A 25134-nucleotide genomic window follows, 5' to 3' on the forward strand; every position below is an offset into this window, starting at 1 on the left:
GTCTCTTCATAGTCTGCTACATATTATAACATCTAAAATAGCTTTAAAATAGGACATTGCATTTAGGGACCAAAACAAATTTTAAGGTTTGTTCGATGGAGCCCCCAGTTACTGTATCATCTTTTCAAAATATCATAGGGAATATCTGGTACGGAAGTTATGCTATCCCTGAAAGCATTCACCATGATTTCTGAATTTTGCCTTCTGTATCCCTTCTCCTTTCTCTCCCTAATTCTGTTACATTAATAATTCCTCGCCAGATTAAATTATAACAGTAGATTACATTTGCAGTAGGGGAAATAAATTTAAATATATAGATAAATATTTGCACATGATCTCAGTCCTTGTATGTACTGATTTTAGTCTGGATCAGGTCATTGCAGCTGAGTTACAGAGTCTTGAAAAATGAGGTTTATTATGGAAACACTGACATAATCTCACTTCTTTTGGTTTTGGCAGACATGGCAATAATATCCAGAGACCATTTTTCTGACTCTAAGTTCTTTGCTAGTCTCCTTGGACTTTGCTTTCTGAGTCTTTGCCAATTTTACTGCCATTCATTTCAACTAAAACTGTCTCGGAAATATGTTGGTCTGCAGGAACCATTAGGAAATACACCATTACACATGTTTAGTTGGCTGGTTGGGAGGTGGGGAAAATTTAGTAACTTTTGCTGTGTCATGGTCATTTCCAAAATGGAGGAGTCCTAAAGGTTCATGTGAAACAGCAGCCTATAGGAAAAAAAATCAAAGTAAATTGCCAAGAAAAGCATATTTGTTGCGAGTTTCTTTCACTGCAAGGAAAATCATGTTGCAAGAGGTCTGCAAAAGGTTTATTGATTCTTTAATTAGCAAGAAGAGTTGGCAAGCATCTCTAATGTATTTATTTTTTGTCTCTATAATTTTAATATTTTTTTATTATTCATTTTGCCATTAAAAGCCCATGACAACCTAGCACCGGGCTTATCTCCTCCTACAGTTATTAAAAAGACAGAAACTGTACTGAGAAACATTAAGTTTTCATGCAAAATCATGAAATTCTAGAGTAATAACTTGTTTATAACCTTAGTCTCTCCCTTATGATACAGTCTTTACTGAGAAGTCACATTGCTTTTCAGCAAATACAGAGCTATGGAATCTTTGATACATGCAAATGGCATCTACAATTAATGTGTTTCTCTTATCAACAAACAAAAAAAAATCCCGAACTCTAACCAGCTACCTTGCATAGTGACAAATAAGCCTACTTTGCAGGTATGTTGTGTTGTAGGGAGAATGTATTAGAATTTAAAAACTGTTACATACCCTGATGCAGAAAAGACAGTTTGTTAGCACTAACAAAATTTATGTTTTGATTTTCTGACCTAAGTATGTGTACATGATGCCCTTTGTAAAATATTTAGTAGGATTTCATAACTGTGTGGACTTTTTAGAACTATAATGTTTCCATCGTAGTAAAAAACTTACCCTTAAAACTTGAAACTAGTCAGTATTGGCTTTATAAGCTATGAGTCCATTCATATTTTCAATTTTTAATGCTTTATACTATAGATAGTTTAATCTCTTTTCTTCACATTTCTTTTAAGTCTCTGGATGTTCTTCTTTTCACATTCCCTACATGCAAAACAGATGAACTTTTGTTTATTCAAGATCTCATGGAATTGCATATGAGGTAAACATTAAGAATAGAAAATTTGCACAGCAGTTTCCAACATTTTTGAGTGATTGAAGGCAAGATGATTTTAATGGAAACTTTTGTCAGCTTGATAGCCCCTGAAGTACAATGTACATGAGAACTGAACTCCATAATTTCTGTCCCCGTATTTTTATTGGATTCTGATCTCTGTCTGAGCCTGTTATGTGCAGTCCACTGCTGGATGCTTCAAATCTAACATTCAGACTAGTGCTTAAATATATGTCTACTCTGGTTATTGGTTAAACAAGCATAGCACTGTTGGAACTGCTCTTACTGACATGACAGCTTGCTTTGCCCTAGCTGGCATTTCTTTATTTTCTCTGTGTATCTCTTTTATATAACATCCCTTGCAATTAATACATTTTAAGCTTCTATACTGCATCCCTGATGAGAACATACACAACTTGTGAACTAACTTTAATTGTATTAATTAATGCTGAAACGTTCTTCTTCACATGCAGTCTACTCAGAAGAAAGAAGGTTAGAAAGATTGTTTTCCAAGTCTGTTCCATGCATCAGTCTTCCTGAGATGCTCATCTTGTATAGAATCACTCAAAGTTTAATTGTGACATAATTTCTAATGTCACCATGAGAGTCAGGGAGAGTTTGTGTCTTCGGTCTCATTTCTTTCTCCCAATATTCTCCAGTATGTCTGAACACATTTTTTTGTTGGCCTGACCTGTTACTAAAGAGTGCTAAATTGAGATTGCACAACCCAGGTCCCTCTTTATGAATACCTTACTCTTTTCCTTTAAGGATCAGTTTCATTTTAAGAGAAATCAGACTAGTTAGGCCACACATGACTTTGTGTGTAAAACATTTCTGGGGTTATTTCAATGCAATTTCAATTTTGTGCAAACAAAATGAATAAGCATGTGTGAGACAGTGAATTACTATTTTCCTTTTTTCTCTAACCTAAAATCCCAACAGAGATTCTGAATGCATGCCAGCTGGTAGTATCGTAGTTAATGTTAGTAGATGTGGATCTGCAGAAAAAAAAAAAATCAACAAAACAGTCAGAAACATTGTATATATGTAGAATTTCCTTAAAACAGGATCTACCTTTTTTATAATGTCATTTTTTGTTGTTGTTTTGTTTGTTTGACCTGTAAAGAAAAGCACGTTGTCTATTACACAGAGCTTGAAGAAAACAACGTGGGGGATGCATGTCTTCTGGCAAAGATGATAATGCAAAGGAAGCTTTAAGGGCATTGATAGCTGCAGGTTTGGGCTTTTTGATTTTGGTTGTTTGTTTTCTTGTAATCAGCATGCTCTTTTTTTCTGCCAGTAGGCTAGATGTCTGCTGTGGCATTTAGTAAACTGCTACTTTTAGTCTTTCAGTCTTTAAGTGTGCTTTAGAAACTGTATTAACAACCTTTACAATCACATCAACATTATTAGCAAAATCCCCAGCCTAACGTGAATAAGTGGCATCTAGCAGGCCGGTGCTGTGCCAGCCTGGCAGTGTTTCCTTGCTTTGTAGGACCTAGAGGTAAGTGGGAGTAGGCATAACTTGGAAACCCTTGTCTTACCTTGGAGGGAAATGATTTAGGGCATTCACCTGTGGGAATGAGAGAATTTCACCTTCTTGACTGGATATGGTTCTCGTTATAGAGCTAGGGTTGTGCTGCCGTCTAAACTGAGGTCTCCAGGCATGAGTTTGCGCAGTGATGAGTGAGTAAAATTGGTTGTTTACCCTGTTGCCATTCTCTGATTCCCATGCTCCCATGTCACCCTAACATCTCAAAAGATGCAGAGCTTTAGATGACATACTGTGCATAGTGCCTACAACCTCGGTGCTCTTAGAAACCTGCAGATCCTGAAGGAAGAAGTCAAAGGTTGATGTATAATAGTAATTTAAAAAGATTTTTCTTATCGATAACCCTCGTGGCTGAATATGAGCTTCCTGTGCATCTTCATAGCGAGCACAAGAAGTGCCACAATGACACAAGCATATATTGTGCTGTAGTTTCTAATGAGATTTGGGCAGTGGGTGTGAGAGGGAAACCCTGCTTTTGGCCGGAGGGGTTAGTGGCTCTTGTTGAGCATCTGTGCTGCCAGAGACCTGGCGAAGGGCACCAAAATGACGAGGCTGGGAAAAGCCCGTTTGGTTCAGAAAGGAGTATTTCTGTTCCCAGATGTTTTGGTCCCCTCTTTCCATGGCTCTGCTCCTCACCAGTCCTTAAATCCCCATCTTGTCCCTCTGTCTTTCTTCGTGTGCGTCTCTCCCTCAGAGCTCTGAATTCATTATATGGAGTAGTGTAAATCAATAGTAAATGCTAGCCGCCCACTCGGTGCTCAGTTACGCAATATCACATACCGTGTACACAGAGACAAAAAGGGAAAAAAGCACACACAGGCTTTACATTCAAAAGCTCTTGCATAATTTTGCTTTTCTACAGCCAAGAGGGGAAAAAAAAAAAAAAAAAAAAAAAAAAAAGGAAATAACAGATGGGGAGACTTGCAGTTTTTTTCCCTTTTCTCAGACTGTACCGAGGGGACTTAGTTTAACATTCATGGTCATTTGAAGTGCCCTGTGCTGCAGATAAGCAAGCCGTCCTTGCTTATGCTTTAAAATAAGACTTTCTTCCATCTTCCATGATGTGGTGCACTTCCCAGGTAATACGAGAAAAACTATTACAACATGTTTAAGACAGAATTGGTTATTTGTTTAGGTTTAATAGGAAAGAGGAGAAGAAAAACCTCCCTTGAACTACTCGATGCATGTTACAAAGCGAAAGAGGGACATGGAGTACGGGAGGCTGGATTGAATTCTCTTGTGCCTTTTAATATCTTTTTTTTTCCTTTCTGAAAAGCAAAATACCTCTCACTGCAATATTTATGTAAAAAGCCAGTTATGTAACTCTCGTCTGCCTTTCACTTCTGCTACCTCTCCGGACTGTATAGCTCCACTGTTTTTCCTCACGACAGATCGCATTAAGACCTGCAAATCCCGATGAAAGGAAAGAGCGACTGGGTGCCGGCAGCACAGGCTTTAATTTCTAGCCTTTTTAAGGGCTTCAGACTGGAAGACAATGGATCTATTTAAGATCTTTTTTTGGCTGCTGGAATTCCTATTGAGTGTTTTCCTGTCACAGTGTGCTCTGGAACATCCATGACTTCTGCACAGTGCTGTGCTCTCCCTCCTTCTCTTTTCTTTTAATTTTTTTCTCCCCCCCCTCCAAACTTCAGATGTATAGAAGGAAAGTGTCAGGTCACTCTGCACATAACAGCAGCAAGTGCAGAAGCAGAGTAAAATTTTATGCTGCACTGAACTTTATTTATTCACTTTTTATTGCATTTATGTGACTGATATCCATAGAAATCCAGAAATTCTTTTGATTAGGATTCGCTGGGATATCTTAAATTGATTTCTGTCAAATGCAAGTGAAAAATACATAACCCTGCTAAAAGAATCAAAGATGAAGGATTTGGGGAGGGGAGAGCAAATAAAAGGGGGAGGAAAATGGTCAGTAGTACGAAAATTTCATGCTTTTTGATCACGTTTCTAGAGGAAAATATGCTTATACTTATTGCAACCAATTTATTCATAGTTGTATCCTCTGAGGATCTGACCTGTTTGTGGTTGCGAGCATTGTGTCGGGGTTTGTTTTCTTTTGCCCTTTACAAATAGTTCTTGTCTGTGTGCACATTCTTGGGCAGATTCTTCCCTAGTGTAATGCTGCTAATTTTGTTGATATTACGTCAGGGGTGTATAAGGTCAATTAAAAAGTTATAGGGCTTGACTCTTGGTTATTTTAAAGTGTTGTCCTGGCAATGTAAAGCAGTCATAAAGTGAGCACAAGCATAAATTTTGCCCACTTCAGGAATAAAAGGAAATAGTTGACATCTTTGGACAATGATCCCCGAGACAATCTTTGAATCAAGAAAAGCTTTTTGAAAACAGGAAGTGGAATATTTTAAGCTATATAAGTATCTTATATAAGTATACTGTGTTATAAGTTGATTATATAAGCTGTACTTCACAAAATTGCTGGGCAGTGCGTAGATCTTCAGAAGGATACTAGAACACCTGGATTCCTTGCCTGATTCTGAAACCTATTCTTGCTTTAGCTCTGGGCAACCAGAACCTCTGCCTCTATTTGTCTCGGTACAGAATCTCCTAGGGATTATCAAAGATACTTGGTTTATTGTGCCCTACAGAAATATCCTAAAGCTATTTTATTAATGCTTATAAAGTGGATTTAAATGTAAGGGCAGAAGCTGTTGAAATAAGTCAGAGAGGTTAAAAAAAAAAAATAAAAAAAAAATCTCCACTTCTGACCAGTATTGCCACCAAGACTAAATTGTATGGACTAACTGTAAATAAATGTTAGCTGCAAAGTAGATGACCCTGTTCATTAGAGGAAGAATTCCAGAAGGAATTCTCTATAGGAAGCCTGGAAACCTATGTAGTTGTAAGGATGGAGCTGAATCAGTAGCATTTTATGACATGGTTATATGAAGTGGAGGAGACTGTCTTTCATGAGTGTGACAATCCCTAATCCTGATGTCCTTAATTGCTGTCAGCCCTTTGTAAGATACTTGGAAGGTGTGTATGAGATGAATATGATTCCAGCCTTTAACTTGATCAAAAGAATGGTCATATGTATTTGAAAGAAAAGTGTTTTCTGCCGTTCTTCCCAGAGGTTTTTTCTGGAAGATTTTGTCTGCACTGGAAGATTCTACAAAACCTGATAACTTCTAACAGTAGACAAGCAGAATTCACTCTTAAAAATTTTCTTGCTGTTCAATTACTGAAATTTCTGTTTGTATCACTAGGTTACTTCTGATTTCTCCAGTCTTGAGTACCCAGCTTTGATTCCTACGCTTATGTGGACTTGTAACAGGGCACTAACCTTCCTGAATGGTCCAACACATTTAATTATTTTCTGAGTACTTAGTAATTAAACAAGGTGAAAAACCTTGGAAATGAATGTTGCTAAAATTCTAGTTTTATCTGTGCAGTTGAGTGGCATCCAGAATGGTGGAGTTTTGTGTTTTCTGCAAAATGTAAAATCTAATTTTAGTTTACAGAGGAGAGGGTGATTTGACTTGACCAGACATTAGACATTCAACCTGTGAAGGAAAATCCTGTCTTCCTAAATTTATAAACAGAACAGACAAAAATTTGAGCAGTTTCTGAAATGGGATGTTACTATTCATTTTTAACAAACAAGACTTCATTTCACAACTTATGAAAACTGTAGTATTTAAACAAAGCTGTTCGTGTCCTGCCACTATGCAGATCTCTGCCTTATTTTTCTTATTATTTTAGAGAAAAGGTTAAATATGAGCCCTAAGGGTTTAAAAAGAGCAATAACAATAAAAAGAAGCTCCACATTAATTTTTATTTTAAAATTTCATTATTTTTCTTTCCTGACACATGCTTGGGGTTGAGTATATTGGAAAAATAGTTAGCTAATATGATTTTGCTGTATCTAGCAATGTGCTGAATTAAATACAACAGTCTTTTTTCTTCTGTCTATTAATATTTCTGCAAGGTTAACCCCCTCCTGTTCTTCAAAATATCATTTTTTTTGCAGCTCTGACACTTTGTTTTAAGTTTACTACAATTCTTTGTCTTTCACTGTCAGTAACTGATTGCTAGTATCTTCAGTGGCTTCATGGGTCTTTCTGACTTATTGGTGTCCCAAAGATACGATGCCAGAAGGACTATATTTATAGGGGTTGCAACTAAAGTATCAAGCCTAGTGGCACTGCGTGTTCTTGTACACCTCCTTTTTAAAGCTATTATCTCATACTTTCCCAGAACACAAGGCAGAAGGTTCCTTCCTCCCATTACAAGAACCTACATATCCTTGTCTTTGCTGTTAAATACTGTTTAGGCAGGTGAGCCATGGAACCTTCAGGGAAGAATCGCTGAAGTCCGGGGATGTGGAGAGGTTCACAGCATGAGTACAGTGCTTTTGGCAGAGGCTGTTTTGAGGAGTAGGCATCTGGATGTTCCTTGCTCTTTCTTCTGGACAGTAGTTAATATTTTCCTCTTGCCTTGAAAGGAAGTATGCTCTGTTTGGACTGAATGCCTCTATCAGTGTGAGTCCAGTGAGAGGATGGCCCATGCAGTGTGTCATACCCACTTTGGGGAAGGTGCATATCCTCATTTGCCCAGAGGGTTGACCTCCTGGATGGATGGGTGGGTGGGTGGATGGATGGTTGGTTGGTTGGTTTCATCCCTGGCAGTTACTTTGTGCTGGTGCCTGGGGTGGGAAACAGGGCAAAGCTCTCTTCACCTAATAGTTGATTAGGAGGCTTTAAAAGCACTCTTTAGGACACAGCTTTTATACCTAAAGCAAAAGAGAGAAGGGAAGTAGACTTGATATTCCAGAAAGTCTGCTTCAGGGTAAAATCTTGTGAGAAAAGTAACTAAAAAATTGAGTTTCTGTGGGGACTCGGTTTGGGGTATTACTTCATAATTTTGACTGAAGATGCTTCTGACTTGTTTGGCCGTTAGGACACATGCTGAAGTTCAGCTCTTTAAAGCTGTTCTCGTAGAGACAAGATACAAGGAGAGCTTGTCAGTGTGGGGAAAAGAGAGAGGATTGTTTGCTTCCAAGCTTTTGGTGTTTGATTTGTGATCGGTGGCAGCAGATTGGATGGACTCACTGCCTTGACGGTGCTGCGAACAAGAGTATTACACACTTAGTTGATAATTTTTGCAATCAAACTAAGTAATATTGCCTTTCATGGAAAGATTTTGTGGAAAGATGTTAATAGGAAACGGTGTAGAAAACTTCTGAAAGCATCTTCACCCATAACTTTCACTCCATGTATTTCCTAAACTTTTTCTGCTTAAAGGTTTTATTAAATATCCTGGTTGCTTTATGCTCCTGACATCCCTTTAGAAAAAGATCACGAAGTTTCAATCTAGTCATCTGGGGTACATCTAAATCTACATTTTGGCTTAAAAGCGTCAGTGTCAGCTGAGGCTGGAAATGGTCTGTTCTGCTCTGAGAAAGGGAGGGGCAGACCCGTAATGGTTGTTCGGGCTGTTTCTGAGAATCAGCTGTTTTTTTCTTTATACTGCAAAGATTAAACAAAGAATGTTAAACATTTCCCAATTTAGCATTTATAATGGAAAGCGGCTGTAGGGCCACAGCTCGCTGCTGCAAGGGCAGGCGTTCGTATTCGGAGTCGCTTTAAAAGGCTTTTATTTTCTTTGAAGACCTATCCTTTCCTCTTCCAGCCTGGCTGCAGTACTTTGCAGTCAGGTGGAGGCAGCTTTAAATTTTTTACTTTCATTTAAGTAGGAGCTAATTTACTTTTGGAAATGAAAGTTAAAGCGACTCAGCTATCTGCAAAGTGGAGGAGGAGGCAGTGGATTTCTTTAACTTTTCAAATGTCTCTGATTCTATTTCACACCAACAGGCAAGCAAAAATTACCTTCCTGAGCTCCTATTAGTAACAATATGTAGTATTAATGATCTAATGTCTTAGCTTCAGCTCTTCATCTCAGTTTCTAAAAAATATCTATCGGCTGCGTTCAGTCTTCTTTGTAGTTGCACCCAGCTCAGGAGCTTTGAAGCTAAATGTTGTAGTTTAATTCCTGAGAGCAGCAGAACGACATTTTTTGACCTACTGACAGCACAGCTTTCTCCATAGCATTTCACTAGTGATTGCATGGAGAACTTGGAGAACTGTGACTTTCTGTTCCTCGTAGCAAGGAGAAAGAGTTCTTAAGGGTGACTGTTATGTGACCAAAAAAAAAAAAAAAAGAGAGAGAGAGAGTTTGTGGGCAGCTTTTTAACATCTCAGTGTTATATATGTTTTTCTTGTTTGAGTTGCTTTAGTTGTTTGTCAGCCTTTCTTATTTTGTCTTACTTGAACAGGCAGTCTGTAATCGAAACAAATACGTAGCTCCAACTGTCTTAGATGGAGCTGTGGGGAATTTCATCTTTATGCAAATACATGCTTTACTCTCTGCTGAAGTGAAATAAGTGTTAATAAAGTTAGTTTTTAACAGAGCAGCTAAGAATGTCCTTTGCCTCTCGATTGGCTGGTTTTCAGAAGTTCGGTAGTTCTCTGTCATCACATGTGGACAAGATCTAAACATCTTATATAATTAAAACATTTTCAGAAAAAGAAAAAATATTTCTGGTTTCTTTTATAAATTGTGAGCACTGCAAAAATCAGATATCCATTTTCTGCCTTCTCTAGCCTGCTTGCAAGTAGATTTTGTCTAAACAAAAGAGCCTTGCACTCAGAGCTCACAAACATTTGTGTATTACTTAGGTATCTACATGAGTAATTTTATTTGCCTCTTATAATAGCATAAATATATTTGTAAATATTTGCCCAGCTTTTTGTTTCTTAAGGGAAGCTTTACAAGAATTCCTTTTTATTTTTTTGAGCAAGTCAAACTTTGAGTTTAAAAAATATTTCAATCTTGTGATTGCATTTCTTACAGAATGTTGGAATTTTTGGACTGTGCATCTGTTTAGGCACGTGGAGAAAGACAAGACTGAGATCATGTACGTCGTGAAACTGAGAGTGAATGATCCATACTTTGTTCTTTCACCATTTTTATAATTTATACCCAGATGCAAGTAATAAACCAAAAAGGAAATAAAGAAAATCTAGTTAGCATTTATTTTTAAAGTGATTAATGAAAAGCAAAGTTCAAATGAGGCCTCAAATCCTGGTGGTGCACAATGAGTTGATTTATTTTGTAAATAGACCATGGATAATTAACCATAAAACAAAACTTTTTTTTTCCTTTTTTTTTTTTTTTTTTTTTGAAACTTGCATAATGACATTGGTTTCTTTTAGTTGCTGTGAGTTGCACAGAGGGATAACGACTTATTCACAACTGGTTGCAACTGGTTACGGCCAAGAAAGGAAAAATCCCAGAGCAGCTAGACGAAAAAGGCTGTTAAAACCCTGCTACACTTGTAGTTTTACAGTAAGGCATTTGCTAATGGCTACAGTGGGCAAAGCTGCCCTTGCATGATAACAGAAAAAGAGTAGATACGTACATGCTCTGATGACGCTTGCCATGTTATCCTGTGCTTTGGCTTAAAACCTGTTAGCAAAAGACAGCCCCTGCAGCTGGCCTTGGGGTCCACAATTTTGTATTCACTTCTAAATAACATTACTTTATGCTCTGTTATAAGCTTCTATGATGCCTGCATCTTGCTACGCTGGCAGTGGGGAAGAGTCCTCCAGATAGTCAAAATAGTCTGACTTGCTGCCAAATCCTCTTGTGAGCCAGACAGCGATGGTAGTTTTTCAGATATGTGATGTGACAAAACTGCCTGCCCAATGTCCCCCAAATTTGCTTCTTCATATTCCACAGTCATCTGTGGAAGGGATTACTTATGCCCAAGAAGGAGAAGGTCCAATTTGTTGTGTGAGCACATTCACTGCTAATCAAAACTACCAGCTGGGGTTATAGCCCTGGAGAATGTAAATAAACTGGTGCATGAGATGTTCAGATGACAATATGGCAGCTTTTGTGTTGGTTTGTTTTAGTTGTCCATATTCAAGTTTAGTCATCTCATGCCAGTTTATTAGAGTGAAGAGAGGCTTTGTATAGGTAATCGTCAAGATGCAAGAGGTTGGATTTGCCATTGTCTATAAGGACACCTTAGCCTGCTTTCACACACCACAATGTGCTGTAAATTATTTTGTCTATGTATATAAGCCTTGCAGTTCACATGGAGCTGAAATCTGATCATGATGTGTTCACGTGAAAGTTGGTTTATAGGTATAACTGGGCTGTTTCACAGACAGAGGCTCTTAAGGTATTTGCAAAAGGCTCTCCTCATTAACAGTTATAGCCTGGATAGGCACAAGTAGTGATTAAAATTACTTAAAACCAGCAGAGTTTCACATGTGTTGAATAAATTTATCATAGGAGTGTTATGGACTGATGCTCGTAAGAGTTTTGTGTCTTAAATTGATTTTGTAGGCATTAGTTTCTTCTATAAATAAGAGGCATTCATTGTCAGCAACATACTGTAGAGACTGAAGAGAGGAGAAGCAGATCATTAATGTCAGGCTGTCACCTGCTATCTCCGTGAGCTTCATGTAGATAACTGGGTATAAGGGTTGTGCATGGAATTTTTAGTCTAGATCCCAGATACAAGACAAGGCCTTAGATCAGCTCTTTAAACCCATAGCAGGATAACTGCTGAGTTCCCACTGCATTACTAACACTAGTAACTACAACACATGGGCTGCCACTTCAAATCTTTTTTTTTTTTAGGCCAAAGAGTCAAGTTAAAATAGCGTTTAATTTGAGCAAGAGACTTCTGTTTGTGGGTGGGAGTTGTGCTGGGTGCAACATTAGCACTTTACTTTCGAGTGGCGTTGCAGTGAAGACAAGACCCCAAAAGTAAGTTTACAGTTTTGGGCTTCTCTTCGGGTCCTATTAGAAAAGAAGCCAGTGAGGGTCCACTGTGGTAGCATTAAGTGGATGTGTTTGTCCCATGGGGTCCCTATTGAAAAATGCTGTTGTCAGACTTTTACTTGGGAAGTTGTGATGATGTATGGAATCCGCTACGTACTGTTTATAAGTCTGAACTTGATTTTATTGACTAACTGAATCCTTTTATCTTGTGACAATCTTTTTCTGTGCTCTACATCATGCCAAAGAGACAGGGGAGTGGTGTTGGCATATCTTTGTATGAATAGGTCTGTCATTAAATATTTGAAATAGAAACATCTGAAATAGATCTTGCCTGAGAAGAACAATGGGGTAACTAGAGAAAGCTGGTTTTCTCCAAATTCTCTTTTGGGGGCTGGAGTTTTAAGCAAACAGAAAAAAAAAAATAAAAAAATAAAAAAATAAAAAAAAGGAAAGAAAAAAAAAAAAAGAACAAAGTGATCAGGTATCAGCACAGGGTCTTAAAAACACCAAAGCCTGAGAGGCGTGAAGGGAGACACAAAGGAAGCTGAGAGAGGAGAGGGGAGGTATTAAATTTAGCAGAGGGAGGTTTTTCTTCTTTTTATTTTTATATTTTCAGTAAGTTTAAGACCAGACAAGGGAGAGGAAAGCGGGTAGTAGAGAACCGACAGTCCCTCATTTGCAAAAGGCAGTGTGTATAGGAAAGGGGATTTTTTTCACGTAATGTTGATCTAAGCATAAGGAACTTCTCCTGTTAGTGCTGAGGATGCTGAGGCACAGAGGTGCTTTTTGGTATTTTCAGTTTTCTCTGGTCTCTAAATTTGGTGTTTTTGTTTTGTGAAGATGAAGAATTAAGTGAGTCGGTCATCTTCCTCAGGGCAGCTAGGCTCTGAAATCTTACTGCTAGGAAGGGGTTACAGACAATCTTAGCTGAAGAAATCTGCAGGATGAAGGAGAGCGCATTCAATTCACTTCAGATTGTGGAAGCTGTCAGCCCGTGGGCCCAGTATGCAGAAGGCACATTCAATAGTCTGCTTGGTGTGCAGCAGGGAAAGCTCTGTTAGAGAAGTGACAGAGGTAATTGTAGTTCAGGCATTTGAACAAGCCTTTGTATTTCTCTCATATGGTAATGACCTGTTTGTAAAGATATGCAATCCAAACTCTTTTTATTTTGCCCCCCACTCTCTTCCCATACATTGGTCCCCAAATCTAATACTTTAAAAAACCACAGGAGAGGTATTCCCAACAGCTCTCCCCAAGACTTTCCTCGTCTCTGCTTTGCAAAGTGTGGCATCCGATGTTCCAGTAGGTAGGTTCAAGTTAGAAAGTGCTTTCATGGGGGACTAAACAGTACAATTAATTGTTTGAATCCTTGGATTTCTGCTCCAAGCACTGCATTTAGAAATGCGCTTTATAACAAACAAATTATTTGATTCTTAATGAGATTCCATCCATGTCACAAAAAGCCCTTCACCAAATGGCACAGGAGGCAACCACTTCTCAAAAGCATCTCAACATTGAAATATCCAGGGGGTGCCAATCACTGGGAATGATGTCATGTTTACAGGCCAAGCCGTACCTCAGCTCCCCTTCTGGTCTTCCTCAGTGAATACTTTCATATGCTGGGGCTCTTGCTGCTACCTGATTTAGGTGAATCCTAATTTGAATTCCTCCTGCTTTAGGTCAGGACTCATCTTGCAGTTTCAGTCAAGCTTACATGGCTTCATGGTATTTTGCATTTTATTTGTTTGGAAATAAGTGAGCAGCGAGCAAGAATCTTAGTGGTTCAAGAAAAAGGAATTCTTGGTTGCTTAAACATCTTCAAATCCCACCTATTCTTGTATTTATCTATAAGTTAAATTTAAAGGAACAGACCAAATGGCAGTAGTAATGAAGGACACTTGACCCAACAAGACTTGTGCTAGTTGTTACATAAATGATTGTATAAAAAGCTTTTTACTTTTCATACATCAGTAAGCTCCACCGGTCTAAGGAGTAGACAGGAACAACATACCACCTAGATTATTATTAGTAATTAGATTGTCACTGATATAGTGATAGAATTCCGGAGGTATTACAAGCTTCTGAGATTCACTAAAGAGTATGGAAGGCCAGGACTAGAATTAGTAAAAATAATAATAATAAAAAATAATCTAGTGGAATTGTCTTCTGATTGAAATAGTGGTTCATTTTATATATATATACATACATATATATAATTGTATACATATAAAATGCACACACACACTCCTAGGGCTCAATTTATTTTCATTATCTATATTTATAGATACAAGCTTTTTCGCATTTATGGAATAGAAATTCTTGTTTCAAACTTTTCTTTCAAAAATGTGTTCTATGTTCTAATATAAAATTTAAATCAAAACTGAAAGCAACAATCAAAACAAAATTATTTTGTCAAAACAAAACATTCAGTTGATTGAAATCATTTTTTATTTTTGTTTCATGGGCAACTTTGCAATACACTGTTTAATTCAACTGTGAAACAAAAGCAAATTTCAAAGTCTGTAGCTATCCTGTAAAGCAGAAATACGGGGTTGTGTTTAGGCTCTTCTAGGCGACATTTAGGGAAGCACTTCATCAGAATTCTACTAAACCTATTTTTTTTAAAAAATAGTAAATCTGTCATATTCAATTAAGACAAAAATATTAACATATATGAGGACCCTTAAACTTTGCTGAGGTCTTGTATTGATGTCACTCACAGCAATGGACTTCAAATACACCAGTGTTTTTCAAATGTTTCTGTTGTTGGTTTAACTCTCTATGGATGTTCATAAAATTACAAAAATGGTCCCTTGGATTATCTGGGATTTTGTAATGGGACTTTCTGATCAACTGTTACAGAGATAGTGTCTGGCTCTGCAACTATATGTAGGTCCCCCCTGGAGATACATTCTTTCTGCTCTGCAAATTGAGAAGCCTTTGATACCATTTCAGTTTTACTGGCTTCCTTCTCTGTGGAGTGCTTGCAGACCAAATTTCCCAAATTCTGGGTGTCTATCTTGGTACAATTGCTGACAACATCGTGGTGTGCATTTGAAACCTATGTTGTTAATATTAGTGTATTCACTTCAATTTGTTGCTTCTTAGGTCTCGTTTGAAAGGGACCTTCCCTTATTAGAGCACTTCTGGTTGTTGCTGTCAGTCTTTCCTCATCCTGTGTAACACCCAAAGCACTCTTGCTTTCTCTTCTTAATGTCTTGGGTGTTTTTTCCACTCTGTTCCACTTTCTCATGTGGGGTTGGTATACTTAAATACTACAGTTCTTCTGGCAGCAGTCTTGTCCAGGGCCACAATATGGTATGCCTCGGAGGCATACTACTTTAGGTTATGGTTTTGGCTAATCTTAAATTCTTCAGGACTGGCATAAACCCAGCTCCGTGGGAGCACTCTACAAAAGAACAACATGAATTTAAAGGGGGTATTTTTGACAAGTAGGGCTGAGGGTAAAGATTAAAAGCAAAACACGTAGTTAAGGATTGCTCTGTTGCTGGAGGGACTGTTTCACATGAAATGTAAAGGACCTAACCTTGTCTCAGCAGTGTGTGGATCCCTGTTTTTTGAACAAGGGCTGCAATACTACCCTGCTCACATGATACCTTGGTTATTCTGATCTGGCTTCCTTGGATTTAGCTAGATACAGCAATGTCGTTTGGCTTAGAAATATCATCACTTTTGTAAATTAGGGATAGAACAGTCTGCATCTAATCACCCCTGCAGAGGAAACACATCGTGCAGCTCTACTTTGGAGTTTGCGCTCAAGTCTGAGGTAAACACAAGGTGAGAAAAATAAGAAATGAAAAGATTTTCCATTTGTTTGACCACCTAACCTTTTGTTTCTGTTTTTCAAACTTGGTAAGGGGTGTTTTATATAAAAGCAGCTTTTCTGTATGACAAATACGTATTCTAGGGATAATAGTGTAGTTGCTTTGATATTTCTCAGTCACAGACCAGTGATGAGACAGGCAGGAATATATGCTTTGTCTAACCGCTGTCTCCTGTATTCATCAGAACTTTTTACATGACTAAGCATGTAACCTGCCGTATCAGTATATATTGAATTTAGTCTTAAGAAGGCTGATTTAATCTGAAGAATATATTTTTTGCACTGGTCTTGAACGTGAAGAGCTGGAATAATGATATTTTTAGGCCTTTTTCTTTAAAAAAAAAAAAAAAAAAGCTCTGCCACCTCTCTCTATAAATGAATTTTTGAAAAAGTTTGTTGTGGACACACAATATTTCTTGCATGCTGGTAGAGCATCACACATCAAAAAGATAGTAATATAAGCAGTAAAATATCCCAAGCAAACAGAAAGCATCTGTAGATCTTGCCTAGCTGGCTAGTATTATTGGGATGGTTCTTTTTAGCTTAACATACCATTAATGCTTTGCAAATGTATATGTGCATGCTGAGGGCTGGCCAGGAGTTGAACTGCATTTATAATGGTTATATTGAATTGCTGCACTGTGCCTGAATGCTTACAGACACATACGAGGACAGGAAAGGTACTCAAGAAACTGATAGACCATGCCGGATCTGGTCTACCAGCTCTAGTTACCGGAGAATGTAACGTGCTATAAACAAGATGTGAAGAAAAATTTATAAAGGTACTTGGTGAAATGCTGCTATGCAGCTGAAGTGTTTGTTAGCTGTTGTCCCAGGATGGATTGTCTATGCCCCTTTGTTGTGCTGCTCTCTTTAATAAATAACACACCAAACTCAGAGATACGATTTAACTAGAAAGATTTGTATCGTTAAAAACTTGTAACAGATGTAGAGAGAAAGCTATTCTGCCTCCCATCTTCTTCCAGTGCCTTTTGTTTCCTTCACTATCCGTAATAGTTGAAGGCTATAACATACTCTCTAAGCCTTCACTTCTAGACTGATACTTGCCAGTCTGTCTTCAGAAAGTCAAGAAAGTCAGGGTCATTTCTGCGGTGTGCAGCAGTAAATATTAGAGGTATAGACAGGAACTGTGGCTGTTGGTTTTCTAATGAACTGTTTCATTATAGGCAGCATTTCTTGTAGAAAAAAAAAAAAAGTAAAAAAGTATTTTTTTTAAAAAATATATATATATATATTAAACCTGAACTATTTTTTCCCTTGGCTTTAGCAGACTCTGGGGATCAAGTCCATGTTGGGGATTCTCCATGCAGACTGTGGATGCAGTCAGAACCTGCAGCTGGCTTTCAAGCTATTTCAGCCTGTGCTTCCCTCAACCCAGGCCAGCCAGCTCTGACTGCAGATACAGAAATTAGAAAACTTCTGATGTTACCTTGAAATAAAGTGGCCCTTGAAGAAATCCTCTCTTGGGAATCCTGAGATTTCCTGTTGTGTTCACAAAATCTTTCTTTACTTTCTCTAGAAGTATGCTTTTGCTGGACTATTAAGATTGTAAGCATTAATCTGAAGAGGTTCCCAATGGGAGGATATTGGCGACACAGGTAATAGAGCCGTACTAGGACAGGCCCCCTTTCAAGAGTCAAAGATCTTTAGGTCAAGGGGTCAAAGAGACTTTTCTAAAAGTTAATTTTGCATCAGTACATCCAAAAGCACTGTTTTTCACAGGTCCTGGCAGTCTGATGTCACTAGAGATCCTGCTTCACGTATTACTGCTTTCAGTGGTAGCTCCTAGGCAAGACGGATGAGTTTATCCCACAACGGCTCCCCCAGAGCAACGGTACACCAGACATGGAATTGGTTTGTCCTGTCTCTGCTGTGCAATTCAAGCTCATTTTGGGTTCCCTTTCTAGATTCAACCCTTTAGTAGCACTGCAGTATGAGCTTCAAAAATGGCTGATTTCTGTCGCAAAAATATCTGCTTCAATTCCTTCTTTTATAGCAGTTTGTAGAGCATCTTCATTTCCAGTCTTCTACTATTCAGTGAAAAATCAATTTAGGATTAGGGTCCTTCAGTAAGGAGCCTGTTGCAGAAGTCCTTCAGTCATTGCATGCTACAAGAACTTTTGATTCTTATGACTGAACATTCTGATACAAATACGAGACTGCTGTATTTGTGGCAAAATCTTGATACAGTCTTGCTATTATGTGGGGCATTTAAGAGATCCTGAAATATCTTCGAATCTGAAACAATGGGAAGCTGCTTACCTCATGACATAATAAGATAAAATAAGGTCAGGAAAAAAGTCATGTTTGCAAGTCCAGTAACAGAGCTGCAAGATTATTTGCAAGAAAATTTAGTTGCCAAATATAGCAATCAAATATCCATGAGTTGATCAGACTCTTTGATTCAGGAATCACTGGAATTTATTTGTTGACTACCTTCAGTATTTATATTCTATGGACTCCCTGTCACTGGAGGTGGAAGAGGGATAGCTGTGGTTTTAATACTATTTGCAAAAGCCTATTCTGTAATTTTCCCCTCTGGCATCCATCTTCGCATTACATGAAGCCAGGCATTTAAGAGAGTATAGATTTGATGAAAAGACTAACAAGCTTAGTGTTGCTACAAGAGTTAATTTTTAGCACACAGGAGGCTTCACACAGGTTCATGAATCCTCACACATCCTTCGCGTTGCATTTATTTTATTAGCCCTACGATTGAAATGGTGAAAGAACAAAACTTGATAAAGTAGACTATTGATGCTGCATGAGTGAAGTGGGGAACAGGGTGTGATTGTTCCGCGAGCCCATTGATTCAGAAGATCAGCATGAAGCTCAGCGCACAGACGAGCAAAAACGTGTCAAAGGCTGTTGCAGGTAGTGCTGCGTTCCTAAAGGCAGCATGGCCACCCATTCACTTTCCAGCCACCACGTAGCAGAGGAAAGACGTCATGCTGCAGACGTCTGTTACTGTGTTTGCTTACCCTTACCCCTGTTCCTGAGAGTTTTGGAATAGGTTCTGACGAGTGCGTATGGCAGTCACTGTTTATGACCATACTTTGCAATGTCCTACTGACTTAAAGAGCCCAAATTTGGCCCTCTGTAATTTAACCAACAACATACACAGCGAACTCTCAGCTAAAGAGCTGGGAACAAAACTTAGTTCCTGGTTTCCTGCCTATTAATTTAGTACATATCTGATTTGAAATCTGTTTTCTACATACCCTTGCGTGCGTATTCCTTGGCACATGTGCTTCTTGCCATTATGGGGCAGATCCCATAGATTTTCTGCGTCATTAGTAGAGAGAGCCAGTCATTAGGAAGAAAAAAAAAAAAAAAAGCTTATTTGCCTGAGCCGTTAAGATTTTTTCTCACAGTTCTGCCTGTGGCGCCTGTCACTAGCAGTCAAATAAGGACAATTTTACCATTCTCTCCTGCTGCTCTAATTTTTTTTTTCAGTGCCAGTACATGTATTTGTTATTCTTTATAACTCCCTTTGAAGTTGGGAATCCAAGGGGAATCTAAAACCGACCAGATGTTTCTGCTGCTGGAGACACAGAAGACAGCAAGGATTAAGTTTAACTGAAACTTACTTCTCTACAAAGCCCATTACAGTCAAAATTCTTCCTCAGATAGATTTATTTATTATTTATATTTGTACTTGCCATCCCGGGTAGGTGATACCTCAAGTCATCTTGCCCAGGAGGAAAATGGATGATTTATCCAAGTAAATAGTGTATCAGCAACTGCCTGTGTTGATTTCCCTTATGGGGTTTCAGTTCCATTACACTGCATATTTCCCACCCACACTCTTTATACGGCATTTCATGTTGAGGAAAGTCATTCCCATCTCTTTAGCTTCAGAGGACAGATATGTGGAACCATCCAGAGGGAGGGCAGCGTCACTTGTGTGCAGAGAGAGGTAACATACCTGAGAAAGTACTGACTGGAAGGCAGCGTGATCTTTAACTCCTTCTCCTTTCACTGCTGGAAAAAGGGAGAAAGGAATAGAAGCAGGCACAGGTGGGGAGGGACAGGAGAAAATGCTTTTATTGACGCATGAGTTCAGGTTGTATGCTTCTGAAGGTGCAAGACATGGAAAAAAAATATTTCAAAATATACTGCGATGTAAAGGCATTAGGAAATCTTACACGTTGTCCAGGTCCAAATTCTGGCATGGCAGATCCTGATCGTCTGTGCCTGCAGTCATGGCCACAGGAGGAAATAGCAAAGTCAGAGCTCGTGGAGGTCAGGACAGGGAAGCAGCAAACAGAGCAAGACTTTGGTTTCTCTTTGCTAGGCATGGGCTTAAGCTTCCAGATTGTAAACACCACAGATTTCTGTTGTACTTTGCTGCCAAGTTATCTCATGTAAGTTTATGGGACTCTGTCTCTATGCTTGTCTGTCACGACCATACACAACTTTTGAGCATGCTGACCATTTTCAGACAAGTCTGAAACAACTTAAAAGATAACTCATTTTCTGTAAAATGGGGGTCTAAAGAGAAGAGAAAAAAACTCAAACTAGTGCCACTGCTGGGCAAAAACAAGCAGAACTTACCATTTAACCAAGCTTAGTGAAGGATGGTTGGATGGCCAGCACGTGCTTTGCTCCAGAGCAACCACAGCACACTGTCTTTTGCTCACTGAGAATTTTATCTTTCTTGTGGGAGGAGAGACCTACAATAATTGTATTTGTATTGCATAGAGCTTGCAGGCTCTGATCACCAATCTGTAGGAAGATGGGCTTCGTTAGTATTACTTCCACGTCTGAGCTGTTTTTCTTAAAGTCCTGCCCTCTTTCTTGCTGGTAAGTCAAGGTACATCTCTGGCTGACAGTGTTTTCCCATTTCTCTCTGCTGAGGGGTTACAACACCTATTCCTTGCTTTTCTCTGTTTGGATTCACAGTATTATTTCACGCTAAATCTCACTACTCCTCAAGTCTCGATGTCACAGCCACTGTAATTGAGAAATAGTGTTGGGCTCTGCCTAAGTTACTCTTTAATTGGCCAGATGGATTGCTAATGCCTTTGCTGAGGCACTGTCCTCCATCATTAGCTGTTGGAGTTGCCTCCTAATATTCCAAGGCCCCATACAACACCCTAATTTGTTTTTAAACAGGGAAATCAGAACGTTTGTAATTATGTAGAGCCTCCTAATAAACATCAGGTAAAAACATTATTTTTTTTTTCTGGTTTGAAAATATAAAAGAAATAAGCCCAGGGAACACTGAGATTTTGGATGTTCCGTGAGTTTTTGAGGAAAGATAAAAAGAAAATAAATCATGCTTTTCATTTTATGTTTTAGGATCTGAATTCCCAGCTTTATATTAAAGGGAAACAGGTTAAAATTGGGGAATTTGGGATCTACATATTTTCTCGTCTTTATTTTTTTGTCAAGGCATCGAGGCAGATGGTATGAAAAGCATTTATATTGGTCTCTCTGCTGATGGAGCTTAACCTAATAATCCAGGACTTGGAACTGGGTGCTTCGATAAAAACACTTTCCGAGAGATTTTTCCATTCAAAACACCAGCAGAAGTTTTTTAATTGACAACATCAGAAATTAGTATCCTGCCAGGACTACATTTCTTTGCACCTTATTACTCAGAACAAAAGATTAATATATACTCATTCCAAGCATGAGAGTTTTCAATATTTTTTTCCTAAATTAAACCAAAGACAAAGTGAAATGGTTTACCACAGGACTGTGAGAGTGAAAATGGGGAAAGTCCCAGTTCCGTGTCAGTTATTACTTTGTCCTAGTTTAAGCACTTGACTCTTTCTTCTGGTGATTGCTCCATTTTCTTGTTTTTTATAGCGTGCTAGATACTTTGAAATTTGCAGACTTAGCTCAGTCTTTGAAATGAAGTAATCCTAGCTCTGAAAATGCCAAATTAAACTGTGATTCAGAATTCCCCTTAATTGTTAGCAACTTCATATACAGAAAAAGCTGCACTCTACTGGGGTTTTCCTTCATTCAGCTTTAGTCTGAAATTCATTTCCTATCTTCTTCCTGTTATCATGGGGCAAACTGAAAGACCAAAACCGGTGCATAAGAAAATAACGTGGTTCTCATCTAAAATTTGGTCTGTGTGGACACCTCCCACTTCTTGGATTTCCTTATGTGTATGCTCTTGAGAAATTGCATTTAAAATATATACAGGAAATTAAGCCTAACTGAGAAGATTATACCTTGTAAATATTTTCTTCTGTATATTTTGATAGAACAGCATGGGCGTGGAGGGCAGGGGTGTGGATTTTATAAATGTTTTTATGCTTTGATAATGCAGCCCATAACCCGTTTTAGACCATTCTTCTTAAACAAAGATATTCAGATTTGCCATAGAGGTTAGCAAATAATGAAACAGTACCATTGAATTGCGATGTTAACACCTCAAAGCAGCCCATCCGAGTGGATACCATGCACCCTGTTTTCTTGGGTCAATTTGTGATTTTTTTTTTTTTTTTCCTGCTGCTGTGCAGCAATTTTAAAGGTTAATTCTCATGTCCTTTACAGTTGTCATTTTCCATATTGTAGCACTACAAGGAAGAGTGCGGTGTGGAAAGGATCTGTTGGGGAAAAGTTGGGTGCAAAGACACAGCTTACCTATCGTCTGTGACATACAATCTTATAAAGTCAAACGGGAATCTCTGTCTCTTGCAGTCGGGTGTTAGAGATGAGGCAATGAGTCCAAACCAACAAGGAGCCAGAGGGCAGATTGCACATCTGACTGTGAAAGTCATCATCAGGCCAAGTACTCAATCAGGCCAGTTGGAAAAGCATCTTGTTTCTCAGAGGTAGGGCTGGATTTATGTTCTGCCCAGCACACGCATTTAGAGAGAGAGGATTAGATAGCCCATAATAGCACTGCTAATACTCTTGAACACAAAGGGGTTACCAGTGCTTCATGCTGCGCTCACTCTCCTGGGGTGGCAAGTGTGTGGACGAGGTAGGGACATGGATACAGCCCCCAGACCAGCTGAATTATTCCAGCACAGTAGCCTGGACCTCGGTGGAACACGTTCTCCACTGACTCCCAGAGGTTTGTGTTCTGGTGGTCACAGAATCAGAGGAATTATGCCTTCTGTGATCTCTTTCTCAAATAATGCTCCTACGTCCCTTGTGATTTAACAGCTGTCCTGCAGTTTTGGTTCTTATATCTACCTTTAATAGATCTCCAGCTAGCCCCATGGCCTCTTTCATCTTCCTTTCCCAGGGCCCTGGACAGATTCCTACCAACTTGCCATTGCTTTGTATCTGCCCTCGGATTGCTGGTGCTGCTGTTCTGACAGCCTACCCAAATCCTTCTTTGCTCAGAGGAAATAATAACTCTCATTCAGTTGCTTTCTTAGCATTTATTGTGACATCCAAAGACAAATGCAAACTCATCTCTAGAATCATTATTCTCTTTGAAGAACAACGGATTGTCAGGGGAGGCATTTTTTTGTGTGGATTCACTTAGAAGTTCTGTCCCCCAGTGTGGTTCTCCAGCTGCCCCTGTCATATCCTCAGTTGTTGTTTATCCAACTTTTAATAATTTCCTTTTCATGCTAGAAAGGCCCACATAATTTTCTCTGTGTGTGCATGTATTTGTATTTACTTCATGTTTTTTATTTCTTTAAATTCATAACATACAAAATATATAGAAAAAGACATCCATTGCACTAGATACATGCATTATGTATGCATAAATTTTATATATATATTGGCCTGAATTTCATAAAATGTCTAGGGATTTTGTGTGCCTACGTTTTCAGTGCACTGTTGCAGTCTTTAAGGTATCTCTTAATCACCTCACATCATGACTAATTCGTGGAAGAAACGTACTGGTATGTGAATAGCTAGGCTATGCCCTCCTTCTATGTAGAGACGAGTGGAGGGAATACTTCTTTGTACTACTGAAAGAGATGAAGACTGTGGATGTCGCTTCACTTCATCAAAAGAAAGAATATCACTTAGTATGTTACCAGCAGCATTGCTTTCTACACCTGAGCATCAGCTATTTATATGTTTTCTGGATCACCAAAGGTACTTCTAGGTTCTTGTTTAATACTGCGGTGGCTTTGATTAGTGGACTCTGATTTAGACTCATCTCCATTTCATCTGAAGATGGGAAATCAAGCCTGGCCTGAAACCAGCCCAAGGTGGCATGAAAATCCCTAGCTTAATTTGCTCTATTAACATAAGGTTTCGCCTAAAAGTGTTAACATGAGATCAGCACGAGGCTTGCCATTACAGCAATGTGCACAAATATGAGGGTGGAAAATTGCTCAGAGAAACTGTCATTCAAGTTCTCAGGGTAATGTAGGAATGTTGTTTATTCTCCTCTGAATAACAATAGCACCCTTACCTGTAGCAAAAGAAATGGAAAGAAACAGCAGAGAGAATATCCTTCCAGCCATGACTTTGGGTTTGACAGTCTCCAATGAAACTGATGTTTAAGTGTTGGCTAGCGTTCTAAAAAAAGGCCATCACCTTTTTTTTTTTTTTTTTTTTTTTTGGTGACGTTACTGGTTAGGGTAGCGGGAAGAGGAAGAAAGGGAGGAAAATTAAGAGGGAACATGAGAAAGTGCAGCCCTCATCTTAAAGGAGTGAGTAGGATCTTCACTGGCTGTGCCCCTAACAAAAAATAATAACTTGCAGAATGCATTTGAGAGAAAAACTGGAGGGTTATGTTGTCAGGTACTAACCTGAAATGCATAAGCCCTGGGCTCTTACCCTCGCTTTGCCACAGCTCTCTCAGAGGACCCTGGGGAAGCCAGTTTGGGCATAACAGCTCTTTCTGCCTCCCAGGGAGGCTGAGGGAAGAGGCATTGGAGGTCAAGAGGAGCTCTGACATAAAGGTGACAGTGGCCTTCCAAGGAATTGATATAGATACCAAGGTTTGATAGGATGAATGGGATTCATCAAACTGAAGGTAGAAAACAGGGATCTGTGCTGGAAAAACCTTCCTTGTACAGGGATCTGTTGTGAATGTGCCACTTGTGCACCTGGCTGTGAGCTGCTCATACGTTTTCCTTCTGTGTTTCTTTCAAAATTTACACAGCGAAAGTGTTGTAGTGTAATGCTGGTTTTCTGTCCTGCATTAAAATAAGGGTAATATATATATTGTGTTTATAAAATAAGAATTTTACAGGCATGAAGGTTATCCATCCTATGTTACATAAACATGGGTACTTTTTGCTTCCTTTTCTTCCTTTTC

At 38.8% G+C, this 25134-nt stretch overlaps 1 protein-coding gene across 23 annotated transcripts in view; it reads left to right on the top strand.

Moving 5' to 3' along the window:
* Positions 1–25134, top strand: part of ZBTB20 (zinc finger and BTB domain containing 20) — a 458760-nt gene that overhangs the window by 211382 nt on the left and 222244 nt on the right. For 4 of the 23 annotated variants that reach the window (XM_035314845.1, XM_035314838.1, XM_035314847.1 and 1 more), the window contains one exon: positions 10124–10187. The exons of 18 other annotated variants lie outside the window; for them this stretch is intronic. The gene's annotated coding sequence lies outside the window, so the exon portion shown is untranslated. Of the gene's footprint in view, positions 1–4193; positions 4315–10123; positions 10188–25134 lie in introns of those variants that run through there. One more of the 23 variants, XM_035314856.1, reaches the window with a different exon arrangement.

The sequence above is a fragment of the Oxyura jamaicensis genome, chromosome 1 (genome assembly GCF_011077185.1).
Source record: "Oxyura jamaicensis isolate SHBP4307 breed ruddy duck chromosome 1, BPBGC_Ojam_1.0, whole genome shotgun sequence".
Taxonomy (NCBI): Eukaryota; Metazoa; Chordata; class Aves; order Anseriformes; family Anatidae; genus Oxyura; species Oxyura jamaicensis.